At 41.6% G+C, this 15,404-nt stretch overlaps 1 protein-coding gene and 1 pseudogene across 5 annotated transcripts in view; one reads left to right on the top strand and one right to left on the bottom strand.

Annotated features, from left to right (window-relative positions):
- The window catches only part of SIK3 (SIK family kinase 3), a 310,082-nt gene that overhangs the window by 35,511 nt on the left and 259,167 nt on the right, over window positions 1–15,404 (bottom strand). The gene's annotated exons all lie outside the window — the stretch shown is intronic.
- On the top strand, window positions 9,111–12,490 carry LOC103293756 (isocitrate dehydrogenase [NADP] cytoplasmic-like; annotated as a pseudogene).

Here is a 15,404-nt window from a genome sequence, read left to right as displayed (position 1 = left end):
AGTGAGTACTTTCCTCCTACATGTATTGTTATGTGCACACTCATGCTCTGACTTCAGGAGACCAAACCTCTCTTCAAACTCAGGGAATTAGACTTTCTAATGGTTCAAGCATGGAGGAGCGGCACGTACCAGATGTCTCCCTAGCACACACCAGGACTCCCTGTGAGCTCTGCAATTTTCTCAATGGTGTTTCAACATTCACAGGTGCACACAACTGGAATCTGAGCTAGAGATTCACATCAACAGCTGTTTTGCTCTGGGAGCTCAGACTACATAACATATTGCTCAAAAAATAATAGATTCAAAATCAAGAAGCTTATATTTCTATTTCAAAACCATCCTCTAAGTTTTCTCATCTGTAAGTTGAGGATGCTGAGGATGATGTGGGAGTAGTGCCTGTGATAAAGGTGATGATGGTGATGATGATGATAAAAACAGTGTTAACACTTCTGAGCACTTTACAATTACGATTTTCTCATTTAATCCTGATAGCAATCCTAGGAGGAAGGTATTATAGCCATTCCCATTTCAGAGATGGTAAAAATCAGGCACAGAGAAGTTAATACACTTGTCCAGGCTCACATGGTAAGTCAGATATCAAACCATACTGCCTCTGTACTACATAGCTGCAGGCAGGACTCAAACTTCTGAACCATTTTTTCAACATCTTCATCCAAGATACCATTATCTCTCACTTAGACTATTGCAAAAGTTTCCTATATGGTTTTCCTGCTTCCATTCTTGCTCCATTGAAAAGCTATTTCTAAAACATAAATCTGGGCACATTACTACCTTGCCTACAATTCCCCAAACTCTTCCCATAACCCTCAGAATAAACTATGAAGTCCTGGGCCTACAGTCTTCAGCTCCCGTCTCTGACCTCATCGCCTGCCATCTCCCCTTGGTGCACGGAGCCCCGTCCAGCTGCACTGGCATGCTTCCTAGTCTGTGCGCATGCTTAACATACTGCACCGAAGGCCTCGGCACTTGCTGTTTCCCTTAGCTGCAATGGCTGCCCCTCTGACCTTCACATGGTTGGCTCCTTGTCATTTGGGTAAGAACTTAAATGTCTCTTGTTCAGAAGCTCTTCCCTGGCCACCTAAACTAGGCCTCCAGTCACTATCTATTCTATCACACTAGTTCTCTTCACACTAATGACTTCTTTGTGAAATAATCTTATTTAGTTAGTTACTTGTCTATTGTCGAACTCTCTCACCACAATGTAAGGTCCACGTCTTTCCTATGCAGTTTTCAGTACCAACCCGCTAATACCAACCATGGTTATTTACATCTACAGGAGCTGAAAACATAGCTACTGACTATGTGAACAAATAAACATGTATTGACTACTTACTCTAACCAAAGAAGATTGTATTTGTGAAAATGTTTTTTTAACTATAAAAGTCTATAAGATATAGGTTAAAAAAATTTTGTTTCTATTTCATTATAACTGTCCTGAAAACAAAACTGGCCAGTGATACTAACAATAATAAACTACTGCTAATTTTAAAAGACTTTTTATATATAAGGTACTATGATTACTAACTGTATTTCATTTAATCTTCACAACAACTTTAAATTAGATACTATTATCAGCCCCATTTATAAACGAAGAAGAAACAAGTTAACAAACTCAACATTGCAAAGTAATGGCAGAGCTGGGACTTGAGCGCTATTCTTGACTTCCCTGTTAGACATCTTTACATTGGATATAAATTCTGCTTGTCTATTTTTTCAGAGTGAATTAAACTCTGAAACCCCACAATTTCTGCAACATTTGGCAAACACTATTCTATATCACCATCTTGAAAGGAATACAAAGAGTAATTAAGGCAAATTGCTCTTAATTTTTAATTTAGTCTAACTTAGAAAATACAACAAAGTAAAATCCCTATATTAAAATGATTTTTAGCAGGCATTAATTTGTTATTAAAAGTATATTCAAATGCAATGTAGATTCTAAAGCCTGAAGTTCCTACAGCCCTAAGAAATAGAGGAAATGCTATCTACAACATTAAGCTTCTATTAAAATTATGTTTCAAAGTAGCAAGAATAGACCCCACAATTGTAGCATCTAAATGGGTTATAAATATCACCGACACACACCTTTATGGTCTGTAATTACTTGTGGAAAAACAATGTCCTTAATTTAGAAAGTTACTAAAGCTAAAGACCCCTGTGCAGGGAGAAGGCCTGGGCCTGATTCCAAATATGTGAAACTTGTTAGGGCCTCTAGGTGGTGCTCTTCCGTCTCCTTCTGGTTTTTGTGCAGCATTTCATGCATAAAAGGTCACCACGTTGCTCCTGATTCAAAGACCAAGGCAGAATGACGTTCAATTATAAGCTTGGTTTAAAACAAATATATACATATATACACACACACACGTATATATATATATACGTGTGTGTGTGTGTGTGTGTGTGTGTATTTATATATATTTGTTAATCCTCACCTAAGGATATTTTCCCATTGGTTTTCAGAAAGAGTGGAAGGGAGAGAGACAGAGACAGAGAAAGAGAAACATTGATGAGAGAGAGACATATCGACTGGCTGCCTTCCCAGGCGCCCCAATCAGGGCCGGGGATTGAGCCTGCAACCAAGGTACATGCCCTTGACGGGAATTGAACTTGGGACCCTTCAGTCCATAGGCAGATGCTCTATCCACTGAACCAGATCAGCTAGGGCTACAACAAATTTTTAATGACAATTTCCTTCAATATAAAATAAATCACCACCACCATAATATGTCCTGATTAGAAAACTTATCTAGTTCAATTGCAGGATCTTGAAACTTCCATCTAGTCATCTGTACCACATTTTTGGTCTCAGATGCCTTGAAAAATCTCCAGAAAAATGCAAACAAGAATTTATATACAAAAATGGGAATATAACTTTAGGCTATTCAAGGAGCCCAGAAGACATGCCACAGATTGTCTTCAGGTTTACAAGTCCCAGGTTAAGAGTCCTGGTTGCAGTAGCAATACCGAAAGACAACAGCTTTTACCTCGTCTGCCCTACATAATATCCAGCATGTAAAGGGACGAAAGCTAAGCCCTTTCATATGTTGCACAGATTGGAAAATACAACAAAATGCAGAAAGCTCAACAGTTATTATCAACTCTTACTTCCTAAGTGTCATACATAGGTCATGAAATTAAATTCAAACTAGATTTGAATGTACCGTTCTACATAAAACATGGGAAGAGAGTGAAAACAAAGGGAATAAAATGCTCACAAATCTAACAGAATCAACCAAATGATCAACTTTTCCAGAAGCCAAGAAGTACTCTATTTTAATGTCACAAATGGCTCTATCCCTTGCTCCCGCCCAAGAGGCAGCGCCTTTGGTATGAATGAGGGGCAGCATGCTGGGCAATGCGGGAATGTGCTGCTCAGCTTGTGCATGCCAGGGGGCAGCTCACGAGAGCCAGCGTCTCTCGCCTCCTCGGTGAAAATCACTGTGGGCCGTGAAAGCTGATCCACCCAGGGTGTGCAAACCAGGGGATGCGGCTCAGGCCTGCCCTGCCCTGCCCGACGTGCTCCCAGACACCAGGACGACTGTGGAGAGAGCTGCTGTGTGTGCATTAAGAAGGCCAAGTCTTTCACTTCTCTTTTTCTCATTTGACCTTGATAATAAACAACTTTCTCTAAGAGGTTGGAATATTTGGACTGAGGGGGTGAAAAATAAAGGATGGGGAAGGGGAATTAAAAACCAACTTCAAATTCTCCTAAGATACAAGTCTGTCTCCAGTGTCCAGGCTGGAAGAAGAAGTAGCATCACTTAAAGAATTCCCAGACTAAAACCGTAAAATCACGCCCCCGAAGCAAGGTGCCAGGCAGTGAGGCTGATTTAGCCTGAGAAGAGATGTAGGCAGGAGGGAGCATGCTAGCTAGCCAAGCACATGGAGAAGTTTTATAAAAGAGACAAAGTGGCCCTAGCCGGCTTGGTTCAGTGGATAGAGCGTCAGCCTGTGGACTGAAGGGTCCCGGGTTCGATTCCACTCAAGAGCACATGCCCGGGTTGTAGGCTCGATCCTCAGTAGGGGGCATGCAGGAGGCAGCCGATCAATGGTTCTCTCTCATCATTGATGTTTCTATCTCTCTCTCCATCTCTCTTCCTCTCTGAAATCAATATAAATATATTTTTTAAAAAGAGAGAGACAAAATGGATTTACACTGTGCTGCTGCTCCAGGGGCCTGAACCTGGAATAATTAGGAAGTAACAAGTTCAAATAAGGAAACGTCTTTCTAATTATTAGAGTTTATCCGAACAACTAGGCCAGGGTCCTAAGTAAGGATCTGAGTGGGCCTCTTAAGGAAGGAGAGAGGGTGGACCAGTGGGCAGGGCCACACCCGGAGCACAGCTAATTGCATCCATTTCACAGACAGGTGTTCTGAGCAGGATTTCACATGAAAAACCGAGTCCAGAAACAACTGGATAGAATGAACTCCAACTATACAAACCACGTGAAAAGAGAGTGATTTATCCTGTGAAACAGCATGCTTATTGTCACTGGAAATGTTTGATCCCAGGTTGGCATTTGTCACAGAAGGCCTTCTAGCATTAGGTGAGAGGAGAACTGGGAGTCCTTCAAGATTGGAGACTTTCACTGAGCTGTCTACCCCCGGGGCCTACTATGAGACCTGGAAGGCAGCAGGCCCTCAACATGCCAGTTAAAGGAATACAGGACTAGATGACGATTGCTACAATTCCTTCAAACAACTTCAATAATCAGAGTCTAAGAATCTGCCACTGAATAAGCATTCTCCATGCTTCAAGCTAGAAAAACCAGACAACTATCATTTCACAGGAGACTGAGATGAGGCACTCTTTTAGGAGAAAAGCCTGGATCAGATGATTCCCAAGGCTTTAGAATTCTTTGTCTTGTACGGAGGATACTTGCTTACTGATCTTTGCTGAGGCTAAATAGAATAATCTGTCAGTCAGATTACCACTTGAGGAGGCAGCTGGATATGGGCATAGCTATAGCATTAAGGCTAGGATCAATAAACCAAGACGTTCGGCAGGTAAGTATTCTACATAAATCCTGTGGATTTAACTGAAAGTGTTAATAATACATCTTCAGCAAGTTAAGAGAGTAAGAGTGAAAGACACAGAGAAAAAAATAAAAAGAAACATAGGGAAGGAGGGGATGAAAGATTAAAAGAACAATTCTTCAAATATATTATTTAATAATTATTAATATTTATTGAACACTTATATGCTAGACAGAGTGCTAAACTTTTTTTAAAAAGATTTTTAAAGTTGACTTTTAGAGAAAGAGGAAGGGAGAGCAAGGGAGGGAGAGAGAGAGAGAGAGGGAGAGAGAGAGAGAGAGAGAGAGAGAGAGAGAGAAAGAGAAGAGAGAGAGAGAGAGAGAGAGAGAGATAAAGAAACATTGATGTGAGAGCAAAACATCGATGGCTGCCTCCTGTACGCCCCCTACCGGAGATTGAGCCCTGGGCATGTGCTCTGACTGGGAATTGAACTGGCAACCTTTCAGTGTGAAACTTTTAAAGTTCATTTAATTTAAGCATTTACGCCTTGACCGGTTTGGCTCAGTGGATAGAGCATCGGCCTGTGGACTGAAAGGTCCCAGGTTCGATTCCAGTCAAGGGCATGTACCTTGGTTGTGGGCACATCCCCAGTAGGAGGTGTGCAGGAGACAGCTGATCGATGTTTCTCTCTCATCAACGTTTCTAACTCTCTATCCCTCTCCCTTCCTCTCTGTAAAAAATCAATAAAATATATTTTAAAAAATTAAGCATTTACTTCATACACCAACTCCTATAATTCATTATATCAATTTTATAGAAAAATAAATTTAAAATCAGAGAAGTGAAGAAACTTGACCAGGATATAAATTCTGGTCAGTCTTATGAGTTCTTAACCCATCTAATGCCTAAAATAAGTTAATTATTGATGTTTTAAGTAGTAGCCAGCATCCTATATAATATGCAAATCAACTGACCAGCGGAACGACCGGTCGCTATGATGCACACTGACCACCAGGGGGGCAGATGCTCAACGCAAGAGCTGCCCCCAGCCTGCAGGTCCCAGGCCAGCCAAGGTGGGTGCCAGCAGGGGCCTCCCGATCACCCTGCTGGTCACTCCACAGATTGGCCTGATCACCGGCCAGGCCTAGGGACCCTACCCGTGCATCCTCACGTATCTTAGTAAGAACAAATCAAATCAATTTCATTCCTCTCCTGACAGATCAAATGCCATGTAATATCCACAGGTTTCATCATGGTAGAGTCACCTACAAGCCAAATTAATAAAAAACGGGCTCTATGCAAATTCATAGCAGAGTGTGAACTAGCTAGAAAACATGCTAAGGGAAGATGGCAAGTTGGACTAAGATAGACAGAGAAGGCAGGAACACAATGGGGAGAACTAAATGCACTACAAAAGAGAGCACTTCACTTCGTACTCGGCTTGTTGCATGGTGAGGAAGACTGTGATGGAAGGCTGAAAACAGGCTTCCCCAATCGAGGAATCACAGACAAGGGGAAGGGCTAAGTGAAAATTCCAGGAAGGCTGATCCTATAATGGAGGGAATGCCAACTGTCCCTTAAGCCCTTCATGGGATGCCTAAGTATGGGACATAGCAAAGCAGTCATTTCCAGCTCTGTGGGCAGAGGATGGTCTGAAAGAAGTGGAGTCACAGATTCTTTCTGACCACATAAAACTGCTAGGGAAACAGAAGACATCTATGGCCAGGCGACACGGGAAGAATGCAAGCAAGAAGCAATCAGCCAGGTTTCTCACAGGTGCTTGGAGGAAAGTGTACTCATTCTAATAAATACTAGGTGTTCAAAGGTAATTCCAAACACTTAGCCCAAGAGTTCTTTATTTTCAATAATTTTAACAAACTAATTAATAATGTTTAATTCTCCAGAGCAATTCAAATTTCAAAGAGGGCTCTATTTTTCTCAAATCTCAAAATCCAAAAAGAAAACAAAAGTAAACTGGCTATTAAATCTCTAAAACATGTTTCCCTGGAAAATGAGTAATTAAAAAAAAAAAAAAGATAAATGGAACTAAAGTCTTAGACTTTGCAGAACAAGGACACTGTGTGATAAACTGCTTGAATCTCTTATCCATTCATTTTATCCAGCTCAAGTACCAGTCTGGGGAGAACGGACACTAGTATAGCAGACACACAGAACACGACTGATACATGGTTGCAATGATGGAGCAACATAGCTTTGGTAAGAGTGTACGCATTTCCTTTATATGTTCTAGACTTACAAATGTTTGTGACCCAGAGTTCCTCTTTAATGCTATCTGCCTTTTCCAAAAAGAAAAACCATGCACAAAACATGCTGTTTTTCTTAATGAAAAGAAAATAAAGTTTGTCATAATGGTCAGATCCTGTTATAACATGGTTAAAATAGTGTAACTATTTTGTCATGATCCCTATATAAAAAATGAAAAAGTAAATCAATAAGAAATGTGCTCTGACTGGGAATCAAACTGGCAAGACACCTTCTTTCGGTAAGAAGCTGGCCAGATTAGAATCCTCACTGCTGTGGACTAAGCTCTGGAAATGACATTTTTAATATGCCCAAGGAAACCCTGTCATTGTCAGCTGTCAGCTGAGGTCAAACCTATGTTACACAGTGACTATTTTAAAACCTAAACAACACAAAGCAATGGTCTTGAAATAAGACATTTCTATGTATAAATAATACACACTGAATGTGCTATCCTATAGATGAATTCAGAGATTGCATAAATGTTAAATACAAAAATATACAAAATACCAGGGTTTTTTTCATTGTTGTTAACAATAAAAATTTTGTTATATTGGATATTGTTAGAACAATGGTGTTGTGGGGATTGGTTGATTTTTACTCTATGAATTAAATTTGATACATGACGGACACACTAGAACTATATTAAGCATTTCTAACTTGCAAGTTAAGGGACTTTATTTGCAGTAATAGTCAATACTACACTTCACCTAAACAAAGAAAATACACAATCTGGGAATTGATTGTAATGGAACTTAATCCATAATAGTGCTGGTTACAGTAAGATGTGACTCATAAAATAAGCACATCTAACTGTATCAGTTCCACTAACACAATGGCACTGAGGAATAAAATGCCTTATTTTGAAACCTTTTGCTTTCAGTTCTTTTGGGGAAAGAATGGGAGTCCCAGGACTGAAGTACTCAGTAAAATTCCTAGAAGGATAATCAGCGAGAGATCAGACAAGAAAGTGGAGATTTCTTGATTTAAATACAAATCCCAAGACCACCATTTCCTGCAAATTGTTATCAGAACATTCTGGAATAGAAATAAAATTCCTTATAACTACATCCTGTGAGTCATTTTCTGTGGATGAACAGAAGCAAAAGGGAGATGGCGTGGCACAACTTAGCAAATGAAGATGGAGCTGCTAAGAAAAGCTTCTATTAGGAATCAATAAACAGGCTGAGAGGCTTGCTCTTTGGTTTTCACAGTGTATCAACCTGAGACAGACTGAGGAGAAAACAAATGTTTGACTCATGTATCTCAATTTATTAGAAAATAACACCTATTTCTTGAACTTTCCTAATTTTTAACAGTTTTTCTAGGTGGCTGTAATGTTGTCAGAATTATGACCCAAAGTTAGGAGATGCTGGCTGAAATGCTGGTGCTGTCAATATCTACCTCTAGCACCGAGCCACACTGTTACACCACACGCTTTCCAATTTGCAGCTCACATTTTTTAAATAAAAGCTTGTTGCATATACTATCATAGCATTATTCAAATATATTTTTAAGTCCTAATTTCAAATGGACAAAATTCTGGCTCAGTTTTACTAGATACTAATTTTTTTCAAGAAATAATCCAGAAAAAAGCAGGGAAGAGGAAAAGCTGCTCGCCTGCTTGCCTGTCCGTGGTTTCTTGGAGGCTGTGTCTGATGCCAGAACAGCTGGGACCCAGCTGCCTGCGCTTATGAGTGGATGGTGAATCGCTATGCCAGCCTCACTCTGGTGCTTCTCCAGTGCACCTACCCCTGCAGGAGATAAGCTGCACTCGATTAGTCTACAAGACTGAGAGGAGTTGGAGTGATTTGAAGTTGACTCGCTGTAAAGGTTTAGTGAAGTCAAAATGTCTCAAAAAATCTATGGTGGTTCAGTGGTGGAGATGCAAGGAGATGCTATGACACGAACCATTTGGAAGTTGATTAAAGAAAAACTCATTTCTCCTTGTGGAACAGGACCTGCACAGCTATGATTCAGGCAGGGTGCCGCAGAAGCTGTAAAGTATAACGTTGGTGTCCAGTGTGGCACCATCACCCCTGATGAGAAGAGTGTTGAGGAGTGGAAGTTGAAACAGATGTGGAAGTCGCCAAATGGCACCATCCGGAATATTTGGGAATGTTTTCAGGGAAGCTATTATCTGCAAAAATATCCCCCTGGCTTGTGAGCGGATGGTAAAATCCATCATCATAGGCCGTCATGCATATGGGGATCAGTACAGAGCAACTGATTTTGTTATTCCTGGGCCTGCAAAAGTAGAGATAACCTACACATCAAGTGATGGATCACAAAAAAAGACATACCTGGTACATAACTTTGAAGAGGGGGGTGGTGTTGCCATGGGAATGTACAATCAAGATAAGTCAATCCAAGAGTTCTCACACAGTTCTTTCCAGATGGCTCTAAGAGTGGGCCTTTGTAGCTGAGCACCAAAAACACTATTCTAAAGAAATATGATGGGAGTTTTAAAGACATCTTTCAGATCTATGACAAGCAGTACAAATCGCAGTGAGAGGCCACCTGGGGGCCCAAACCATGAAATCAGAGGGAGGCTTCATTGGGGCCTATAAAAACTATGATGGCGGAGAAACCAAGATGGCGGCATAGGTAAACACCTAAACTGCTGCCTCGCACAACAATATCAAAACTACAACTAAAAGACAAAACAGACACCACCCAGAACCACAGGAAAGCTGGCTGAGTGGAAATTCTACAACTAGAAGGAAAGAGGAAAGCACATTGAGACTCAGAGGAGCGGCAAAAGGCTGAGGTACAGAGGCGCCCGTGCGGATAGGACTGACTGCTGAGTGCACAGGCGGCTGAGTGCACGGGCAGCTGAGTGCGTGGCTGGCTTTCTCAAGCGGGAGGGAGACGGAAGCGCCCTACTGCGCTGAACTCCAGTCCCGGGCGAGACTCTGGGAACCCAGACTCATTCGGGGGGAGTCTGGACTGTCAGGAAAAGAGAAAGCACACTGAGACTCAGGGGAGCTGCGGAAGGCAGAGGTCCGAGGCGCGCGCGCGCGCAGAGAGGACTGACTGCTTAGTGCACGGGCGGCTGAGCGCGTGGCTGGCTTTCTAAAGCAGGAGGGAGATGGAAGCTCCCGACTGTGCTGAACTCCAGTTCCGGGCGAGTTTCTGGGAACCCAGACTCATTTGGGGAGAAACTGGACTGTCTGGCAGCGGGCGAAACTCAAGGGTGGCTTTCTCTCAGAGGTGCTTGCAGTGATTACCGAGGGACACTGAGACCCAGGGGCCTCATAGGGCAGGGCTAACAGGAAGCCAAGGCTGTCTGCTCTGCCCTGAGACTCCACCCCATCCAAGCTGAGCACAGAGGCTTTTGCAATTTTGCAAGTCTTGTCTCATAAGGGTGTCTTCAGCACAGAAGGTCTCCTGGCGTAGACACAGCTGATCCTCACAGCCAATTGGCCTCTGGAGGTCAATTCCTCCCAGTGATACCAATAACAATCAAGACTTAACTACAACAAGGCTGTGCACACAGTCCACAAAGGTGTCCACCTCAGGTAACTGGGGAGGCTGAGCCACTGGGCCCTATAAGACACCTACCACACAAAGCTACTCTACCAACTCAGGGAAGTGGCGAAAATGTGGAGACAAAGAAACAGGTCACAAATGAAAGAAAGGGAGGAAAGCAAACGACTGGATATAGAGTTCAAAACCACGGTTATAAGGTTTTTCAAGAATTTCCTAGAAAAGGCTGATAAATTTAGTGAGACCCTCGAGGATATGAAAAAGGACCAACTAGAAATTAAACATACACTGACTGAAATAAAAAATATTATACAGAGACCTAACAGCAGACTAGAGGACCACAAGAATCAAGTCAAAGATTTGAAATACGAAGAAGCAAAAAACACTCAACCGGAAAAGCAAAAAGAAAAAAGAATCCAAAAATTTGAAGATAGAGTAAGGAGCCTCTGGGACAACCTCAAGCGTACCAACATCCGAATTATGGGGGTGCCAGAAGAAGAGAGAGAGCAAGATACTGAAAACCTATTTGAAGAAATAATGACCGAAAACTTCCCCTACCTGGTGAAAGAAATAGACTTACAAGTCCAGGAAGCGCACAGAACCCCAAACAAAAGGAATCCAAAGAGGACCACACCAAGACACATCATAATTAAAATGCCAAGAGCAAAAGACAAAGAGAGAATATTAAAAGCAGCAAGAGAAAAGCAGTTAATTACCTACAAGGGAGCACCCATACAATTGTCAGCTGATTTCTCAACAGAAACTATGCAGGCCAGACGGGAGTGGCAAGAAATATTCAAAGTGATGAATAAGCAAGAACCTACAACCAAGATTACTCTACCCAGCAAAGTTATCATTCAGAATTGAAGGGCAGATAAAGGGCATCACAGATAAGAAAAAGCTAAAGGAGTTCATCACCGCCAAACCAGTATTATATGAAATGCTGAAAGGTATTCTTTAAGAAGAGGAAGAAGAAGAAAACGGTAAAGATAAAAATTATGAACAACAAATACATGTCTATCAACAAGTGAACCTAAAAATCAAGTGAATAAAAAAATCTGATGAACAGAATAAACTGGTGAATATAATAGAATCAGGGGCATAGAAAGGGAGTGGACTGACAATTATTGGGGGGAAAGGGGTGTGGGGTGTGCGGGAAGAGATTGGACAAAAATCGTACACCAATGGATGAGGAGAGTGGGGGGGAGGTAAGGGCAGAGGGTGGGGTGGGAACCAGGTGGAGGGGAGCTATGGGGGGAAAAAAGAGGAACAATTGTAATTATCTGAACAATGAAGATTTATTAAATTAAAAAAATTAATTAATTAATTAAAAAATCAAAACTACAATGGCACCGTACAGTCTGATTCCGTGGCCCAAGGTTATGGCTCTCTTGGCATGAAGACCAGCGTGCTGATTTGTTCAGATGGTAAGACGGCAGAAACAGAGGCTGCCCATGGGGCTGTAGCACGTCACTTCCGCATCTACCAATCCCATTGCTCCCATTTCTGCCTGGACCAGTGGGCTAGCCCACTGAGCTGAGCTTGATAACAGCAAAGAGCTCGGCTTCTTTGCAAAGGCTTTGGAAGATGTCTGTATTGAGAACATCGAGGCCAGCTTCACGGCCAAGGACTTGGCTGCATTAAAGGTTTACCCAACGTTCTGACTCCTTGAATACGTTTCAGTTCGTGGACAAACTCAGAGAAAACTTGAAGAGAAAACTAGCTGAGGCCAAACTTTAAGGTCGCTCCTTGGCTTAAGAGGACAAGTGTGTTTTGGTAACTAGGTCCACTGGTTTACATTTTTCTGTTTAACACTCAAGGGAAGGGCAAAATCAATTTTTTTTAAGAAGTCAAGAGTTCATCTTTTCTATAAGTTTACAGCCTTTTTCTTATACATATAATTATGCTACTCCAAGAATGTGGCTGGGACTTTTTAAAGTTAAATTATATTTTCCACCAGTAGCTTAGAAATTACTTTAGTGCAGATTTGTATCCTGTCACTTGTGCTCATGTTCCAATATAAATGACCAAAATGAAGAGTGCTTGAAGGGTAAACTAGAGCCACAGTTTTGGTCCCTGAAATTGTGTAAAGTAGAAATTCACTTCCGTCCCTACTCTCCGTGGCCTGGGCTCTGGGTGCTGTTGGTGTAACAGGTGTCCCATCATGTGAGGTCCAGCTGCACCTAAACTTGCACAAGGATTGAAACAGAGTGTGGGTGCAACTAAAACATGTTAAAGACACAGCGGTCCCTGGTGTAAAGAGCTCTAATGGAATGTTTCTAAATGTTAAATGTGTCTGAGGCCACTGGAGAGCCTGGGGCCCAGGAATACTCCCTGGGGCTTGTCCTGGGCTTGTCTCCTCCTCTGGGCCTGTGGGCCTATGTGTTATGCTGCCCCAAACGCACATTTTATTCAAGTGCAATAATACGAGCTGCACCTTTTTTGGATTTCTGGCCTGTTTTATTTCCTTTATATAAATGTGATTTTTCAGAAGTTAATTTTAAACACTATTCTAGTCTGTTCTTCATCTGTACTATTACTTTTAAGTAAAATTAAGTGCTAATGACTGAAAAGAAAAGGAATAATCCAGCTGTAGATGGACAAAATGTCTATTCCAAGACTCTTTTGAAAATTGGAATAACTTGGCAGGTGTGTATTTATTGAGAATTAAATTATAATCAAAGACAGATAGTTTCTGAAGCCAGACTGCCCGGATTCAAATCTCAGCTCTGCCAATGTTCCTGTCTATCAGATCACAAGAGCAGCCTACCTCACAGGGTTGTTTTGGATATTAAGTAAGTTAATGCAACAGTTCTCTACGAAGTGTTCAATGAATGTGAGCTATTGCCCAAATCTCTGAGTCCTTCCACTCAGAACTTCTTCCTTTTCTCTATTTTTCTCTATAAGGTAAAAAAGGGGTAATAATAAATAGGGCAGTACCAGTATTTACCCACTGGTTTTCTATTATATAAGGTAAAATCATGGAGCTGGTCAGGGGAGGCCTGCTTACCTCTGACCTACATAGATCCAGCCTCTTTGCTGACATCATTTGTGAGTTCTGCATTTATTGACATGAAAACACCACACAGATTTTCTCCTGCAGTACAGTATGCCTCATAGAGGAATGAGAGAAATGCTTTGAGGACTCTGAGCCCCTTAGTAGAAGGAGACTGGTGGGTGAGCTGCTTTAATCTCCTGTCCCACTCCCTCTAAACAAAACGCTTTTAGCCAGGCAAGATGCTTCGAGGTTCTCGATGAGTAAGCCAATCAGCGCCTAGTTGTCCGAGTCTAAATAGAAGCTTTTGGCAGGAGCTGCAAAGCACAGTCTCCATCAGAAGCATCTGTAAGTCTGGGCCTTCCATTCCCAGTGATAAAGTGCTGTGCAGTATTACAATTCATTAAGTCACAATGAAGTCTAGTCAATAAGGACTCAAAAATATTGTCCTGTGAGAGATCTCTATGTGCTGCCATTGCAGTTCTTTTACTGTAAATTAATTTCCCTTCAGTTAAATAAATCACTGATCTTACTACATTTGCTAGCAGTATGAATGGTGAGTAAGGGACGGTAGGCTTTAAGAAGTAGGCCTCCAGTGGTTTTTAAAAATGTATTAGGAGTAAGTCTGGTGCTCAAAAATGTAAGTGGTTGGCTTTCTTCAGTGGGAGGGGACAGAGCAAGCATCTCCTACCACACAGCCAGGCCACCTCTCATCTTCAGCAACAGCTCAATCAACAGCAAGTTCCAGCTTTTACTCCTTCTATACTTCAGGCTCAGTGTTGTACCTGAATACTTTCTGGGATGCTCTGAGAAATTTAATCCAAAAACACTAGTCAAGTAAAATACATTTATAGTAGATCAAAAAGGAAGTCTATCATAGATCCAAACCTTTTTAAAACTAGAAGTCACTTGACCTGGTCATTTACATACCACCTACACAACAAAGGCACATAAAACCAATTGATAATTCAGATAATCAGTGAGCCACCTAACTCTCTGATAATAATAAACCACTGGGGTCCGGTGTAAAGTCTACAGGTAATTGATGAGGATGTAGTTGGTCATTAAAAATATTTACTGAATGTTTATACTACCCCGGGCACCGCTGGGTCTATGGAAGATGATGTGTGAAACACAGTTCTGATGTAAAGGAGTGGCATTCTAGGGAGAAAGGAGGAAGGCATATACTTAACTATAAAACTAGGTGGTTTAAAGTCAATTCAGCCTTGAGTAAGTCCTCTTTGAAATTTATAGCATCATCATTCCAGTGCATGTCTTTGGCATATGTCAGGATGCCCACGAAGGGAAGCTTGTATCAAACAAAGAAGAACCAGGCATAGAGATAACCACTAAGTGTGAGGGCACTTCATTCCATACATCACTGACAATAAAGAGACGCTTAGAATTCTTCAACTAACTATGTCCATTTGTACTGCGTGGCCTCCTGCACAGCTGTAGACTCTGGAATTCAACTCGCTAGAAGAAGCTAGACTCTGGGGCCTTCCCCACGTTGCCTCCCAAGTGCTAACTTAGAAAATGATACCACCTCTGCTGGAGTTTCTATATTCTTTTGGCAGAAAAATAGGTCAACTCAGCTCAAGTCTGTGACAACAGCCTAAGAGAAAATGGCCTTGTTCTTTGGGGCATTCTTCCTCTACA

Source organism: Eptesicus fuscus, chromosome 13, assembly GCF_027574615.1.
Source record: "Eptesicus fuscus isolate TK198812 chromosome 13, DD_ASM_mEF_20220401, whole genome shotgun sequence".
Taxonomy (NCBI): domain Eukaryota; kingdom Metazoa; phylum Chordata; class Mammalia; order Chiroptera; family Vespertilionidae; genus Eptesicus; species Eptesicus fuscus.
This window is presented reverse-complemented; position numbering and strand designations above follow the sequence as displayed.